Here is an 8803-nt window from a genome sequence, read left to right as displayed (position 1 = left end):
GCAAAATTATTAACTGTATGCTAGAAAACAATTTTATTGTTTATAGACTGAAGACAGATGGGCGAAAACTGTAAACTGCAATTTTTAATTGTATTTGAAATTAATTTAAAATATGTGCACTCCGCCTGAAATTACCAGTGGCTTATCCGTGTGCATCATACTTATCCTTTAACGTCTATCTAACACCTTTGAGTGAAAACGTTTGAATTGAAATAACGCGACTATCGGTTTGCATCGGAAGTTCGTATATATTTAATCGGGGCCTTCCGACCCTATAGTTTCCACATCTGCTCACGACTCTTCTCTATCTAGCGCTGCTGTTCCGGATTACGATGGAAGACAGCCGGACAGACGGCGGCGACAGTGGAAATTCATAGGTGTACAGTACAATTTTTTCAAATGCAGCCCGTTTCAGATGAGAATTCGAATAAAACTTTTAAAATTTGAGAAGCAGTTTTGTAAATAAATGGTTTAGACTTGTGAAACACCAGGAATAAGCGCGAAAAATTGTTTGGCTTTTATTAAATTAATTAACAATTCCGCGCGCCAACAATAGACTTATTATTGCCAGTTGCTTACAATCTGTAATGCAACAGGCATCCGAGCTCCTTTGCTCGGCCGGGGGGGTTCCCCGGGACAACTGCCTGCTTGTTGGGCGGATCCGGCGCCCTGCGCTGAACTCGCAGTTGGTCGATTCCGGATTAAGATACGGATTCCGGTTCCGCCCTGCAGGCCCCTTTTTTGTAGCTGGGCCGCTCTCCGGGCGTATCCCGTTCTTGAGCCGCCCAACGGGCCCCCTGTGGGATTTTCGCTTTATCGGCGGCCCTGGGGCCCACTGTCCCGTTGGAAGAACCCCCTTGGACCACCAAAAAACCAAAAATAGAAATAATATAAATATGAACGCTGCACCGGACCTTGCTCCAGTCCGTTTCACGCGCGTCCGTTCATTTATTCTTACACGCACACACACAAATAATCGCTTCCTGCACTTCCCAATCAATTTTTCTGCTTTACAACTATGTAATCCCTTTCCAACCCCCTGAAATCCCCATTTTTATTGTAAAATTCGTCATTTAGCCTTCAACAATGCAAACGACAATGTATTTTGTAACAATGATGACAATTGCTTAACGACCAAAAAAAAAAAAAAATGTAAGAAACCTTATTAAATTTTCCATTCGACATAAATGTGTCTATTTTTTCATTTTACGTGGCCAAATTATGCAAAAATGATTATCGTCCACTTAATTCTATCGAACCTTACTCTATTCGTTACATCTAAGTACTGAAATCTTATATAAATTCCTTTATATAGCAGTGTAGCCCCAAAATTCGTACATACATTTTTCGCATAACACACAAGGCATTTCTAATTCAATTATCATTTACACCGAAATATTACAAGACTGCATTTTCTTTAATGGTAGCATGTTAATGAAATATGTCTTGTAATATTTCGGTGGAAATATGGAAAGTCTATAAAGCTATTCGAAAAGAGTTGTAAAGCAAAATGCCTGGTTAATTCTTTAGTTGCTTCGCTTCTGAAACAGTTTTAGGATATTTTAAACTTTCCTATGGTTTATAAAAGTTTTCGTTATGTTAAAGTCTGGATTGCATGTAGAGTTTCCTGAAGATATATTTGAAGAAAAAATAGTTTTACATTCAGTATATTGGTCTGTATTTTCACTTGATGCTTCTACATGTGCTTTCTCTGAAACTTTGGGTATATTCCTGTTGTGTTTGATCTGTAGTATTTACTTTTGACTCTAAAATACCAGGATTCTTACCTAAAATAATCAATCTAATCCTATATATAGCATTTGATGGGCTTAGATGTTCATTAGGACCCCGACTTCTAATTTGAAAAAAAAAAGTTTTCCAGACAATCTTTATTTAACTTGTGAGTGCAGATGTATTTTATATCAAAAGTCGATTTCATTTCTCGAAAAAGATCAATTAGCGATTTCATTGAGATTATCATTTCTTTCTGGAAAACTTGGAGGGCATTTTTTCCACTTGCTCTCATTGTTGAGATCATTTTTATCATTTTATTTAAATGTTCTTCTTGTAATTCCAAGTCTACACCATATCCATTTTTGTTTGAAACAGAACCTCCTGGTGCATAGCTATTAATAATGTCGAACCACATATTTACATCCCTAATAAAATTACCCAATCTCTGCCATTTTCTTGTCTGACAAGAAAATGGCAGAGAGATTGGGTAGTATAAAAGAACTGTAGCCACAGTATTTGATAAAATCTGAGCTACCAATTTGGCGTTGGCTTTTTTGACAGTTTAAATGTTTTTCATTAATTTTCCTACACAAATTCACTTCGGTATCAGTAATAGAAGTTAGGGCTTGCAATGGAGTTTTATTTATTACAGAACCGTCTTCAAACTTAAAACCTACATCAATGAGCCAGTTTCGCAATAATTTCAGTAAATGAGAAGCATCTGCAAATATATATACATGATTTTTTGTATTTGGATGAAGGAAAAACGTTTCATTGATATTCACATTTAATTCTTTCCATAAACGTATGTTATTGCAACTACAGTCACTGACGCAAGCTACTACACTAAACGATAGTAAATAAAGTTCTGCTCTTATTTTTAAAAGTATCTCTCTTGTCATTTTTTGATCAAACCCGATATAAACGGGTTGCTTCCAATTTGAAAAAGACCTCTTATTATGACGACTTGCATTTGATTGTAAGGTCCTAGAACTTAATTTGCAGAGACGTCATACTCTTCAACTGTCTTAATTTTCACTTCATCAAATGAAAGCACCACTGTTTTTTCAAAAGGTGTACAATTTTCTCCAGCCAATTTCAACATTAATAAGACATCTTTTAATATCCCTTGTCGTAAATTTACTCGAGATGCCCATTTCTTTAAAGACGATACACATGGCAAAAGATAATGCATTTTATTTTTTAAATATAAGTAGAATTTTTGCTGTAATATCTTAATGTTAAGGCTATAGACATATTTTCTGTGTTCCAGTTAACTCGTTTTTTTCTTTTTTTGATAGTAATGAAATTTGATTTTTTGTAAAGACCCGTGTCAACAAATCTGTAGTTATCTGGTTAGATTTTTGTAGATTTGGACGATAGATATTTCTTCTTTTGTAATATCGTAATAAATCGTTTGATACTTTTATTCTTTTCTTAGAAGAATATAATGTTTTAAAATCAGAATATGAAAAATTGAAAGAAGATTATACTTCTTTCATTTTTTTATATTCTGATTTTAAAACATTATATTCTTCTAACAGCTTCTTATATTTAATTTCGTAATGATATTCATCTTGAAGATTGTTACTATTATTACCATTATTTGTTAAAAGATCATTAACTTCTTTTTGATTTCTTTTTGAACTTCTTTCTCGTTCCGTAACTGCTGGGTTCATTCTATCGGGAAGATTTAACGTAGGGATAGCTGTTTTCTTCAGAATCTTTCTAACTGGTAAACCTAAAATAGAAAATATTCTGCAGTTTTATACTAAAACAAGCAAATTAAACGTTCACGCACAAAAACAAGTAATTTATATGAATGAACTGTACTTATGACTTACCCAACAATTCATTTTGTAAATCTCTTTCATAATCACTTTGAACAAAATGAACAGAACATATTCTACTTGTATCTGGATTAAATTTATCGCCCCTTTTGCAACGATTAATCCATTCAGACCTAATACTTTTAGAAATTAAGTCTTTTTGTCTAGGAAACACGTGAAACGTTACATTTTCTTTTTTAGCTTTTACTATAAGAAGGTTATTATTGCAACCATACACAACACACCTAGTACCCGGCATTTTATCCTTCACCTAAACATGAAAATATAGCTTTACATATCTAATGACTTAAATTTAAATCATCTTACCTTATAAACAACTTAGTCAAATAAACAATTACAGAAATATTAAAATAAATCATTCGCTAAGAACAAAATTGGACGAATATTAAAGCGAAAACTAAGCACGTGCACACGCTGCTATACATAAACAAAGAGGTCAGGTTTCGTGCTGACGTCACTAACTTCTCATTCCTGGCTAATATTGTAGAATAGGGATCTAGCTATCCTTGTACAGTAAGACCCCGCTTAACGCTGCCTCGCTTAACGCTGATTCGATATAACGCGGTCTGCTCGAAGCCTTAAAAAAAGCTCAAAATGTATGCCGATTTTAATTATCGCGGCATTTCATCGATTCGTACATAATACAATTATTTACGAACACGAACCAATCGGTAAGAGGTAGCAAAAAAGAGTCCTTTCTTTAAATCTCCGTTTGTTTGGTGCAATTTTGGAAAAAATATAACATCATGGATGCCGTAGACAATATCGGCTTGGCATGGCAAGAATTAACTGATAAATGAGTGAACAGAGTGTGGAAGAAGTTATGGCTGAAGGTATCCAAGAATTCTCAACGAGAAGAGCCTATCGCTGTATCATTAGGTTGACCAAATTGTCAATCTAATATATACAGCAAGACTAGGAGATGCAGACGAGCAGGATATTGAAGAGTTACCACAGGTTTCTAGTCAGAGCCTTGCCAACGACGACCTTCAAGAATTGGCAGAAGAAGGAATTCATGTAGAACTGAAAAACAGAGATTCTGAAAACGAAGAACCCAAAGAATTTCTCTACCGATTTCCTTAGTAAAACTTTGGTAGCGAATGATCCAGATTTTGAAAGGAATGCAAAAGCAAAACGAGGTGTTTTGAATGCGATCTTAAGAATTTCAGAAGAGCCAGGACCTTTTCATAAAAACAAGAAAAATGAAATTTACATTTCTGTGTGCATATGTTAATGTGTTATTTAACATATATTATTATGCAAATTAATATAAAAATAACCTAAAATTAAAGTAAAATCTGTTTATTTTTGGTCGCGTGTTCACCTATCCCTATTTACTCTCTGTTAAAATGACCTCGTTTAACGCTGTTTCGCTTAGCGCTTTGTCGTCTAGGAACGCATCCCCCGCGTCAAGCGGGGTCTTACTGTAGTATATAGTCCTCGCTCTAGCGTGAGAAAATGCAAAATTGGATTCTGGTGTGACATTGATGTAGATTGTATATTTTCTTTTTGTTTATCTGTTATTATTTTATACATAAAATGTTAAGGCATTTTTATTAATATGTATATATATTAATAATATTAATATATTCTTTTTTTTTTTTAACTCTTTCCGCCTCTTTCCAACCGGCACTAAGAGGGCCTCTTATAGCAAGCCCATTACGGGTTCGGCCAGGCCCACAATGGGGAGGCCGGGTGGTGAGAAACGGGGACCGACATATCCGGACGGACCACCCCCCGAAAAATTCCTGGGGATTTTTCGACCCGTCCGGATTCGTTCCCAGGTTCGTTCCCAGGTTCTCCAGGGTGGCAGGCTGCTAACCTTGACCGCTTGGCCATCCGGCCGCTTAATTATTATATTCAGTGGCGATATTCGAAATATTTAACAAAGGGTTAGCTAGCAGAAAATTTTTCCCTAACAATCACTGACAAACAAAATGGAAGTTTTGGCTAGAAATAAATACAACACTTTTTCTTGCGATATATCCAGTGGTGATATTCGGTGGGTTCGCACAGGTTCGGCCGAACCCGTTGTTAAAATTTTCAGTTTTCCGAACCTTGTTAAACACACGGAACATTTCTCAGTGGGTTTGTTTTTTTTTTAAAAAATATATTAAAATATGCGTATTATACTCTGTAATACAACTAAACTAGGGCCTTATACCCCGTTTACACCGAGCATTTCAATCTAGATTGTGAGCAAGGTCAGGGAGTATGTCTTGGCGCGATCTCTCTCGACCGTTTCAATCGAGGTTTAATCGCGATCGATTCAAGAGTGTTCTTGAAAGTAGATCCAGTCATAAGAGAGATCCCAGAATGCCACGCGCGCGAGACAATACAAGATGGCTGTGGAACACGTGTCGGGCTATGGACAGCGAAAGAAAAAGTATAATGTATGTCGAGAGATGATGACATGTGCCTATTTCTAGAAGCGCCATATTGCGGTAAAGAATTTCTCTGCCTTGAAAAAAAAAAGGTCGACAGCTCTAAAATACTATTGTTACCTGGCCTTCCCCCATGGCTCGTTACGTTCTAAATACGCCACTGATTGTTAGATGTATTGTTGCAAGAAAAGGTATTCGCGTTTTTCATGAACTATAGAGGGCGCTGAATTTTTACAAAATGGCTACTTTATCTGGGTCGCTTGTAACTAGTAATGTAAAATTAATCATATATTACTGCCCGATATAATGATATATGCTACTTGCAGCTGTTTATCGAGAAATTTTATAGTAGCAGAACAATTATTGCTAGCGGGATACGTCATTATGTGGTATCAAAGCAAGTGAGCGAGATCGTTCTATGCATATTTGTGCCCTTTGTGTTAAAAACATTAGCTTTGACACTGTCCTATCAGGGTTAGATTTACAAGTAAAAAGCTATGTAAATTGTTGCTTAGGCTTCGACTTTCAAGCGGCCTCAAACATTTGTACAAACAAAAAAAAATTAAAGTCGAATTTTGTAATAAACATTTTTTTACAAACCAACAAAACATACTTTACTTTTCATTTTGTGTAGTATCTCGTTAATTTTTTTTCTAAGAATTAACGTAAGGTCTTTTTTTTTAAAAAAATGATAAAACCAATTTTAAAAAAGATTTTTAAAGGAATGGGTATAAAAATTTAATTAAATTCAGTTATAAAACAGAAGACTAGTGAAACCTCACATCTTTTTCTTCCAATAACCGTATTGAATCAGAGAGATAGTCTGATTTAATTTTTTTCTTTTTATGATTGACTTCTAAAATTGTGAAGGGTTGGTAAGGGGACTTACATTCGGCTTAAGGCTTCGAAATGCTTAAATCCGACCCTGTGTCCCATACAAAATAACTGGCATTTTAACCTTAAGAAAATATCTTTTAAAATTGACAGCATAACTTGTTCGTGTAAAGTTGGACAATCGGGAACCTGCCAAATCTTAAGTCTAATTCACTCTTTCACAATTCGGAGAAGCTCATAAATATAACCGACCGATTTCCGAATAATCATCTGTTTTTCGTGTGAGAATAGACGAAAACTTATATTAGGCTCCCGTAAATCTTTGAAATTGCAATTTGGAACGCAACAGAAAGTTTTGCTTTTTCTATTGTTATTCATATTTACTGCTGATAATACACAAGAATTAATCAAACGACCCAGATGGAATAGTTTTGTTTTTAAACACCAGAGGGCGAGCATCCGGTGAAAAATGCGAATTGTATTTATTTCTAGCCAAAACTTCCATTTCGTTTGTCGGTGATTGTCAGGGAAAAATTTTCTGCTAGCGAACCCCTTGTTAAATATTTCGAATATCACCACTGGGTACATGCCACCACAAAATATTGATTGAATTTCTATATATCAATTAATTTGTGTATACATTCGAGTCGAATTCACGATCAGCTATTAGTGTTCGGTAATTTTATCCTGATGTTGATACTGTAAGTCTAAATCTGTGTTCAGGGATTACAATTTTAGTGAATAAGTCGGTTAACTGATCTAAGTTATGTATGTGTTTCAATGTTTCGTCTAATACAAAAACCTGTAAGTTGAAGTCTTGCAGCACTACAAAAGCAATAGCATAAATGGAAAATAGAATGAATGAATAAATAGAAAGATTATTTAGTAACTTAATGTGATATGAATATGAATCGACAGCAATATGATTCGATACATTATAAATCACACTTTGCAGTATCGCTTAAATGCTCAGAGTTTATGCCTACTTACATTTTCGATACCCTGCAGCTTGAACTGTTAGGGGCCTCTCCAAAACCAGCAACGAACGGGTCCCCATAACAATTCGAGGTACAGAATACAGTAAATGTAGTTGCTTCGGGGCCATCCGGGATCAGAAACCTTCAACGATAAGCTTCGTTAGTTCCATAGTAGATACGCCAGTTCTTTATTTTAATATAATGACATTTCAATCGCACACATTTTTATCTTAAACAAATTAAAAGTTATTGATTTGAACATTATTTAAATAATTGAATATTTTAGATGAAAATCTTAATTATTTTTATTTTATTTTTACAGAATACAAAAGAATTCAAAGATTTCATCTCTTCTACGTTGTTGTTTCGTCATTATATATTTTCTGTTTATTTATAGTTTATTTTTATTTGTTCACGTTCAATTTTATTTTTCTTCACTGTGTTCGTGTTTGTTCTTATTTTTATTTTAAAATATGAAAAAAAAGAAAAAAACCATTAAAATTTTAAAATAACAAAAAAAATTTAAAATATAAAATTTAAAAAAAAGTTTAAAATTTAAAATAAAGTTTATTTCTTTTTCATTCGTATTTTTTTAAAAAAAATGTATACTTTGTTTGTTAGTTTACATTTTAAAAAAGTGTATACTTTGTGTTGTTAGTTTACATTTTAAAAAAGTGTATACTTTGTGTTGTTAGTTTACATTTTAAAAAAGTGTATACTTTGTGTTGTTAGTTTACATTTTAAAAAAGTGTATACTTTGTGTTGTTAGTTTACATTTTAAAAAAGTGTATACTTTGTGTTGTTAGTTTACATTTTAAAAAAGTGTATACTTTGTGTTGTTAGTTTACATTTTAAAAAAGTGTATACTTTGTGTTGTTAGTTTACATTTTAAAAAAGTGTATACTTTGTGTTGTTAGTTTACATTTTAAAAAAGTGTATACTTTGTGTTGTTAGTTTACATTTTAAAAAAGTGTATACTTTGTGTTGTTAGTTTACATTTTAAAAAAGTGTATACTTTGTGTTG

At 33.7% G+C, this 8803-nt stretch overlaps 1 long non-coding RNA gene across 1 annotated transcript; it reads right to left on the bottom strand.

The window, feature by feature from the left end:
* Positions 1 to 3227: 3227 nt before the first annotated feature.
* On the bottom strand, positions 3228 to 3788 carry LOC136988483 (uncharacterized). The gene is made up of 2 exons (XR_010882770.1): positions 3579 to 3788; positions 3228 to 3475 (listed from the first exon to the last, which is right to left on the bottom strand). It is a non-coding gene; the product is annotated as an uncharacterized lncRNA (long non-coding RNA).
* Between the last annotated feature and the right edge of the window lie 5015 nt (positions 3789 to 8803).

The sequence above is a fragment of the Centruroides vittatus genome, unplaced genomic scaffold (assembly GCF_030686945.1).
Source record: "Centruroides vittatus isolate TY-2023 unplaced genomic scaffold, ASM3068694v2 scaffold_3315, whole genome shotgun sequence".
NCBI lineage: Eukaryota > Metazoa > Arthropoda > Arachnida > Scorpiones > Buthidae > Centruroides > Centruroides vittatus.
Note: the sequence above shows the minus strand (reverse complement) of the source record. Positions and strands in the feature narration are given on the sequence as shown.